We start from the raw sequence: 9,065 nt of genomic DNA, 5'->3' as shown, positions 1-9,065 counted from the left end.
CTCTTCCCCGGGCCGCCGGCTTCCCGGCCTGGAAGCGGGCGTGGGGGCGCGCTCAGGCTCCCCGGGCCACCGGAGCCCGCGGCCCCTTACAAGCCGCCTCCGGCTGGGGGCGCAGGCAGGGTCCCGCGGAAGGTGCGGGGTCGGCCTCCTGACGCAGGGCCGTGGGCGGAACCGTGACCCGGAGCCCGCGCCGAGCCCGTGGCCCCGCGTCCGAGTAAAATGGATCTCAGGGGGCGCCGGGCCCCTGCCTGCAGCCGCGCTGCCTCCTCGCTGAATGTGTGTAAACACCCAACCCTTCCGCTCGCGCCGCCGCGGCCCGGCGGCTCTCGGGCTGGCCTTTCCCCGCGCGCCCCCCGGGGGGGGCAGGAAGGTGCGCCCCGGGGCCTTGATGCGGGCGCCCGTTCCGCTGCAACTTGTTGGGCGCCTACTGTGTGCCAGGGGTGGGCGGTGTCGCGGCCCTGGCTTCAACCGGCCCTCGCCCTGACTCGGTGCGGGATGGGTGAGGAACCCCGTTGCACCGATTAGGAAGACCGAGGCACGGGGCAGGCAAGCCAGGCTCGAGTTCATGTTGTGGCACCACGGTTAACGGCAGTCCCAGAAAGTTGAGGCGATGGCCCTTTGCTGTTTTCCCCACTAGTTAGAGGCCCCCGCCGGAAGAGCGGTGGGCGTTAAAGAATGGAGCGGGGAGCGAGGAGGATTTATGAACTTGGTAGGAGGCAGGAGAAAGCTATTGACATGAATCTACAGGAGTTCCAAGGTTGATGTCAGAGTAGAATTTTTTTTTTTTTTTTTTTAAAGCGCTTCATGGCGTAATGGAAAGCGCGCAGGACTTGTCATCAGAACACTGCCACTTGCTGGGTGTGCCACCCCACTGCCTCATTGGCCTCAGTTTCCTCGTCAGTGGAGTGAGTGGGTTGAATTAGATGCTCTCCTAAGGCCCCTTCCTGCATTAAGAACTCGGATTTGGTCCAGGAGCTGTTCTGCCAACTCTGCTAACTGAAGAAACATCTGTGTTCCCAGTTCAGTTCCCTTAAAATAGAACTCCGGCACGGAGACTTAAGTCCCCTTTGAAATGGATTTGTCCGTGCACATTGTGCAAACCAGAGACTTAGTGGGCTGGAGGTACACTTCTCTTTGTGTTTGCTGACTCTTTCTGCAGCGAGGTCCTTACCGACGTCCATCTGTCCTTGGCTTGACTGTCCGTAGTAAGTTTGGGAGTCAAAGAAAGATGGAACCCTTAGGGTTATGAAAACATAAGAATGGTCCCCTTTGGGCCCAGAGAGACAGCTGTCCAATAAAACTGCTCTGTGGAAGGGAAGAGAGGCACAAATCCCCTTGGCACGTCTTGCTAGAAACTGAACGTTAAGATGCTATGTAAAGGAATTGTCACTGGGGGGCCTACCTTCCTGAGGGCCGCGGGCTTATTATCCTGCACAGTGGGAAGATTAGTATTTCAAGTCTGCTGCCAAGCTATTGAATTTTTAAAAGGCCCTCCCTGGTCCTGGGGGAGTACAAGGAAAACACTAAACACATTGAAGCTGTTTGCTGTAAACTTGTCTGGGGCTTCCCAGTGTTTACTGGTGCGTGTTGTTGGCGGTAAGGTAAACTCTTCCCAGACGGTCTGTGCCTGGTACCCTCCTGCCTCCCACTTTGTGATTAGGAAAACAAAGGTAGAACATGCCTGACAGCCTTTGAACAGTTTCATTGTTCTCCTCCCCCCTTCCACTCTGCTGATTTCAGAAGGCCGTCCCCAAGAGACGATGCATTCTCAGTAAAGGGAACAGAAGTGTGAAGGAATTTGCAAGAAGACCCAACTATCAGCTATGGTTTAGCCAGGGACACTCTTGTGCGTGGAAGGTGCGAGTGATGTGTATGATTGTGCATTTTAGGTCATCTGCCCCAACTCTCCCTGTGTCCCCCCCCCCCCCAGAAGCTAATATTCTCTACTTTGCTATTATGTTGACTCACTGCAGGTCTGGTTGAATAAATGATTTTGTTTACCTCAAAAAGGTGATAGCCGGACCCTGCATTTTATTATGAGGCATGTAGCTATCTATTTTAAGGGTATATGCCGTGCCATTAAAACTATGTCAACAAAGTCCTTTTCAAAGTGACTTATTATCAGTGTCTCCCCTATGCATAGACCAAAATACATCATCACCAACTTAATGCCTAACACCTTTCATTAATAGGAAAAGCCATAAGGTAAGCACTTGAGAAACCTATGCAGGAGAACTCTTTGACTTCCAAAAGAAAGTTAATAACCAGCATGTGATTTTAATATCCCCTACACAACGGTCCTAAAACATTGTTTCTACTTGGTTCACGTTTTGCCTCAGACTGTCAGTATGATTTAATTTTTATATAGTTTATTGATCATATGGTCTGGATTACAGGGCACTAATATATTAAAAAAGAGAAGCATAGTTTTCTGTTTATTCTCTCACAGGAATACATAGCAAGCTTCATCTCCTTGTATCTGGAAAAAATAAAAGCTGATGTGCTACATAAGTGTTATGTGAGTGGAAATATGCTAGTGGTTGAACTCGTTTCTCATACCTTCCTGGAACGCTAAATTCTTAGTGAAAAACAAAACAAAACAAAACAAAAGTCCACTCTTGGCTTGAAGGCCCGAAGAATCTGGTGTCTGAGGACACCAAAGGGGGTTTACCTCCCATTGAACGGCTGTCTTTGCCAACTAATTGCTTTTGTAAACGCAGTTAAGAATCTTTGTGTGGTAGTCTTTCCGAAATTGGTTTTGTTTTCCTTTCAATTATGTAACATGTACCGCCTCCTGTGTTTTGTGCATGGGTTCTGGTGTAGCAGGGGACATGAGAGTGGCAGAGGACCTTCCCAGGCAAGAAGGGAGGAGCATCCACTGTCCTTCGAAGCCCTGTTCACTTCTTCTTAATATAAATGTATCTCCTCTTTGCTGGAACCTTTGTGGAGAGATCACCTCCATTTCTTAGGTGAGAAAACCAGCGTGTCAGAGAAGGGAAGGACTGAGGTTCTCACTGAAGTCAATATGGGTTGAGGACTAATTCTCAGTGAGCAGGACTGGAGTCACTCTCCTTTTCAAGCTCAGGTTTTTATTTTTTTAATTTTTTTTTAACGTTTATTTTTATTTTTGAGACAGAGAGAGACAGAGCATGCACGGGGGAGGGGCAGAGAGAGAGGGAGACACAGAATCTGAAGCAGGCTTCAGGCTCTGAGCTGTCAGCACAGAGCCCGACGTGGGGCTGGAGCCCACGGACCGCGAGATCATGACCTGAGCTGAAGTCGGACGCTTAACCGACTGAGCCACCCAGGCGCCCCTCAAACTCAGGTTTTTTTAAAAAAATGTTTATTTATTTATTTAGAGAGTGTGTGTGAGCGAGGGAGAGACAGAGAGAGAGAGAGAGAGAGAGAGAGAGAGAGAGAGAGAGAGAGAATCCCAAGGAGATTCCACACTTAGTGCAGAGCCCTGCGTGGGGCTCGATCTCAGTGGACTTTGAGATCCATCATGACCTGAGCTGAAATGAAGAGTCAGATGCTTAACTGACTGAGCCATCCAGGCGCCCCTCAAACTGAGATTCTTACCAGAAAATTCCGAAACCGTTCGCACAAAGTCCTCCCTCTCTACATTTCCCAGTTGCCCATTTGCACCAAAGCAAGTGGATAAACGTGATTGAACTCTTCTAATTAGTGATACGGTTTTGTGGCCCCATAGCATTGTTTTGATTTGGGGCTGGTTGTGAGTCTAAGTAGTTCACAGATTTTCGAGGGCACCTTTTTACTCTGTGCGACTGCAGTTCCAAAGAAGGAACACCAGCAGTCCGTGGCTGTAGCAAAAGGCAGAGATTTGGTAAATCCATGAGGAGCTTCTATGCCCCTGCTTTCCCTCTTTCCTGTCCCTCATCCCAGGTATTTACTGAGTGCCTCCTTCCAACACATGCACTTTGAGGTCTAGGCAGTTTGAGACAGGTCCAGCTTTTTATGCGTGGGCTTTGTTCAAGGCCCTTCATCCTTCGAGCGCAGTTAGCTAATCTGCAAAACAGTGGTCAGCCTGGCCACTTCGTTACGTTGCTGCAAGGATCAGAAGAAATACTGGATGTGAAAGTTTTTTGTCCTCTCTTAAGACTTGGGCAAATGCCAGGTATAAATGGGATTTATACCTGAGCCCTGGATGAAGGTTTTGTGGTTGTCTTCATACATTGTGTCTCAGAATAATAAGTAGATGAGACCACGAAATACTCCGTAAGAATAGTATGGTGAAGACCAGAAAGCTTCATTTCAAATAGGAGAATGTCACGTTTGCCCAGTAAGTTGAAGACAGATGATTCCCATTCATCGGGACGCTAAACTGTAGCTGAGAAAGTGGACCCTAAAACTGAGCAGAATTCTTGAGCCAACTGCTCAACAACAGCGTACCCTGAGCTCTCTTTAGAGAAAGTTGTTTGTTCAAAAAAAAACAAAAAAAAACCAAAAAAACAACCAAACAAAAAACCCAACTGTCCTCATTTGGCTTTTGATACCCGAAGGTAGGTAAGTTGAACTTAGGGTAGGGGGTGGGAGGTGTTTGAAGAAGCAGGTGCTTGGTCAGATTTAGCCCGGAAGGCTGGACTCCTGTGCCCTTCCCCGCCAGGAAATGCAGTCGATGGGTGTAGTATCACGAAGCAAAGAGAAAGAAGCTCAAGCGGGTAAAAATCTAGAATCTGGACACTCAGCAACTATGCTGGGTAATTTAGTGATTCCAGAATGTTCTTGGATGTTTCTTGATTTTCACTTAAACAGTGGAGGTAAAATCCTAGAACTGGTTCCATATATGGGCTACATAACACTATCTTGTGTTATTATTAAACTACCCACTTTTAACTGTGGAAGAGAGGCAGTGTGGTGTAGTGAAGAGAACAGGAGACTTGGAGCCAGAAAGCTTCCAGTTCCAGGGTGGCCAAAGCTACCATCCAGTTGTGTGGTTGTGGACAAGTTGGTGTTCTGTGGATCTCAGGGTTTTGTTTTGTTTTTTTTTTCCCCCAGTAGTAAAATGACTGGTTGGGCGGGATTATCTCTAATGTGTAAAGCTGCCTTGCAACATTCTGTGACGGATTTCTAGTAGAGAGGAGTGACACATTTGTGGAATATCTACCCTCATGGGTGCACTCTGCTTAACTCTTCATTGTCCATTATCTCAGTGAGTCACAACAGTGATGAGCCTAGAAATAGGGGTTCTGGCCTCAGACTGCCACTAGGTCACTATGTAACTGTGGAGAAAGTCACTTGACTTCGCTGGGCCTGGGTTTCTTCATTATCACAACAAAAGGAAGGGACTAGATCATCTTCTCAGATCTCTTGCAGCACTAACAGTTTTATGATTCTGTGCTGGTAGATACTGCGATGTAGAAACCTTCTGTTGGACCATTTACCATCAACTGAAGTGTCATCTTTTTTTACCAAAGAATGAATGCTGACCATAAGGTAATATTGGTATTCTTTCTGGAAGGAAAAGTAAGCACCATTACTAAAGTTAACCCAATATGCTGACAAACTAGCTAGATTTTTCCTTGGCCAGATGTGTCCCTTAACCTGCCTCCTGAAATGTATAGTACAGCTGACCCTTGAGCAGTGCGTATGACTTTTGACTTCCCCAAAACTTTAAGGGCCTTCTGTTGACCGGAAGCCTTACTGGTAAACATGAACATCAACTACCACGTATTTTGTACGTTATAGGTATTATATACTGGGTTGTTACGATGAAGTGAGCTAGAGAAAAGGAAATGTTATTAGGAAAATCTTAAGAAAGAAAAGATAGATTTGTAGTACTGTACTGTATTAAAAAAAAAATCTCTGGGGGCGCCTGGGTGGCTCAGTCAGTTGAGCGTCCGACTTCGGCTCAGGTCACGATCTCACTGTCTGTGAGTTCGAGCCCCGCGTCAGGCTCTGTGCTGACTGCTCAGAGCCTGGAGCCTGTTTCGGATTCTGTGTCTTCCTCTCTCTTTGACCCTCCCCCATTCATGCTCTGTCTGTCTCTGTCTCAAAAATAAAATAAAACGTTAAAAAAAAAGAAAAATCTCTAAGTGGACCCATGCAGTTCAAATCTGTGTTGTTCAAGAGTCGGCTGTAGTCACAAGCATACCATCACAACAGGTGACTTTTCCCTTTTTTTTATTGCTCTTTTATTGTAGTCACTATGTGTTTTTAATAACTCAATACGTTTTGATAGCTTAATCTATCTACCATGTGAACCACAGAATGTAGAAACAGGTTTTCATTAATCCACTGGTGAACTGTCCAGCCAGGCATCCTGCGTGGGTTGAAATAAAGAAGGGAACCTCCAGGGGGGCCTGGGTGGCTCAGTCGGTGAAGCGTCCGGCTTCAGCTCAGGTCACGATCTCGAGGTCCGTGAGTTCGAGCCCTGCGTCGGGGCCCTGAGCTGATGGCTCAGAGCCTGGAGCCTGCTTCCGATTCTCTGTCTCCCCCTCTCTCTGCCCCTCCCCCATTCACGCTCCGTCTCTCTCTGTCTCAAATATAAACAAACATTAAAAGGAAAAAAAAAGAAGGGAACCTCCATTTCATAGGTAAGCCATGATGACTTTTCCAGAATGGTTGAAAACCTCGGTTTCCCTAATTGTCCGAACGGCCAGGGTCTTTTTGTGCTGTTTTTGTTTTCCCTTAGCTCTTTCTTCCCAAGACACCAGGGGGGTTTAGCTGTCTTTGTGGGAGGCTGTTAAAGCCAGAGTTGGTGGCCTTTTCCACTTTTAGCCCCTTTGATTTCCTGTCAATTTTGGATTTTTTCTTTCCCCTTCCTGTGCAGTTGTTTGGGCTGGCAAGCCCAGTTGGTCACAGCATGATGCTAATGAGATTGTAGTCGAGGACCTCTTCCCTGTGTGGGCAGTTCTATTTCTGGAGACACCCTACCCAGTGTGTCAATTCAACCAGCGCACATTATATGAGGGGTAATGACTTATTTGGGGGATGCCTACTATATCAGTATGTCACAAACTCACCTAGTAAGGAAACCCATCTGATGTGAAATGGAGATTCTCAGCCTCCTTCTCAGGAGATTCAGATTCGGCAGGCTTTGGGCCAGGACCTGGGGTCCTGTTTTTTTATAAAAGCTTCTGGTGATTCTCATCAAGCCAGTCGGATATTAACTATGTTGTTCAACAGCTGTGTCTTCAGGGCAATTGGTTATGTGCTGGGCCTTTTGTCCCCGGACCGATTGTTCTGCCAGTTTTCACGTTGTTAGGTCGTCTGTAGATTTTTCGTTGGTGGCCAGCACACCTGTCTTTCAGCAAAGATCATGAAGCTTGTTAGAATTCTTTCAAAAGGAAAAACTACCTCTGCGTGCGGGCCTGAAGGTCTGTGATTTTTAGTGCAGGGACTAGGTGTGATGTCTTCTGATTGCCGAGAGGCCGGGATTTTTTATTTATTTTCCGGGTCCTAAACTGAGTTCTGCTCAGTGGAAGTTGCCAGCCCAGTGACCACTTTGGAAACATGAGGTGTTAACTTTGTAAATATTTTCTTTTGAGATCTTGAAGTTTGTGTATGAGTGACAAGCGAAATGAAGAAATGAGGTTCTTGAATAGAGCCTTCAGAGGATCAAAGTTAGCCTGGCAAAGTATTGTAGAAACAATACCGGCTTTGGATTCACTCAGATCTGCGTGTGACTTGGGCAAAAATTGTTTAACCTTTCCAGGCTTCACTTTCCTCATCTGGAAAATAAGCAAGAAGCCTAGTGACCCCCTTGTCCGGTGAAACTCGGATGAGGTCATGAATCTGAAAGCACTTTGGGAAGTTAAAAAGCACTCTATCACTACCAGGTATTGTGTTGCTATTATTACTCCTGGTAATAGTAGTATTTCCCTTTCTTTCCTCGTGTTCTTACTCCCCAGTGGTGCTATGAAATCCTTGCATTTTTTGGCAGCAGAATTGCCTGAAAAATATGCTAGGGGGAAAAAAGTGGGAAGAGAATCCTAAGAAAAAACCAGGCAGAGGGAACACAAATGTTTTCCATTAGCGGAAGAAAAGCGGGGGCAGGTTTTCTGATCCCCTGTGGGAAAGTCACAATACGGGAACCTCAGTAATGTCTGATGGCTGCTTTCTTGCCCTTTGCAAGGGACACGGCCGCATCATCTGGAGAGAAAGACAAACACACCTTAGGAAAGGTGGGAGAGAGTTTGGACAAATGGTATGTCTCAGGGGGTCACCTCTTCTCCGTGTCTTCTGCCAGCCCAGGGAAAAATCTGACTCAAAAGAACAGCCATGATTGACAGTTTTCAAAATACCTGTCGTCCAGGGCACTCTGTACTTCTTGAGGAAGTGGGGGACCAGCCGTGCTAATTATCAGATTGATTATGCAGGCCGACCGTGTGGGGTCGGTACCAGATTCCTTTCCTAGATGAGGAAACTGCAGCTCAGATGAGGAAACACGGGCGCCTAGCGGTCCTTAGTCATGCAGTTTTCCAGAGCTCTTGGCCTCTCCCATCTGTCTGTCTCGCTGCCCACTTTTCAATGCAATTAATGCAGCGAAGACTTGCTTTTTTCTAGTTCATTCTATTTCGTTTCAGTTTTACTGAGTCCGGATATGTACTGTTAAGTTCTACGGGACCCAATATAGGACATACGTAGGAGTCTTTTTTTTTTTTTTAACTTTTATGTTTGTTTATTTTTGAGAGAGAGAGAGAGAGAAAGTGGGGGAGGAACAGAGAGAGAGAGAGGGAGACATACAATCCAAAGCAGGCTCCAGGCTCTGAGCTGTCAGCAGAGCCCGACGCGGGGCTCGAACTCACGAACTGCGAGATCATGACCTGAGCTGAAGTTGGACGCTTAACCGACTGAGCCACCCAGGTGCCTCGGACATAAATAGAAACCTGAAGGATCACGTTGGGCAGTGAAGAGCTAGCTGTATATAATTAATGGCAAAACAGCTCAGAGTGTGTTGAATGAGCCTTTCTGTAGGAACAGTTCTCCACTGCCTTAGATTCATGGAATCTTTAGAATTTGGAAGGGGCTTGGAGGCATGATGATCAACAATATCAAGGTCTTTTTTTTTTTTTTTTTAATTTCAGCCAGAAACACAGGGCTCT

This window comes from Herpailurus yagouaroundi, unplaced genomic scaffold (assembly GCF_014898765.1).
Source record: "Herpailurus yagouaroundi ecotype Mexico unplaced genomic scaffold, PumYag 77, whole genome shotgun sequence".
Lineage (NCBI taxonomy): Eukaryota > Metazoa > Chordata > Mammalia > Carnivora > Felidae > Herpailurus > Herpailurus yagouaroundi.
The sequence above is the reverse complement of the archived record's forward strand: the minus strand, read 5'-3'. Positions refer to the sequence as shown.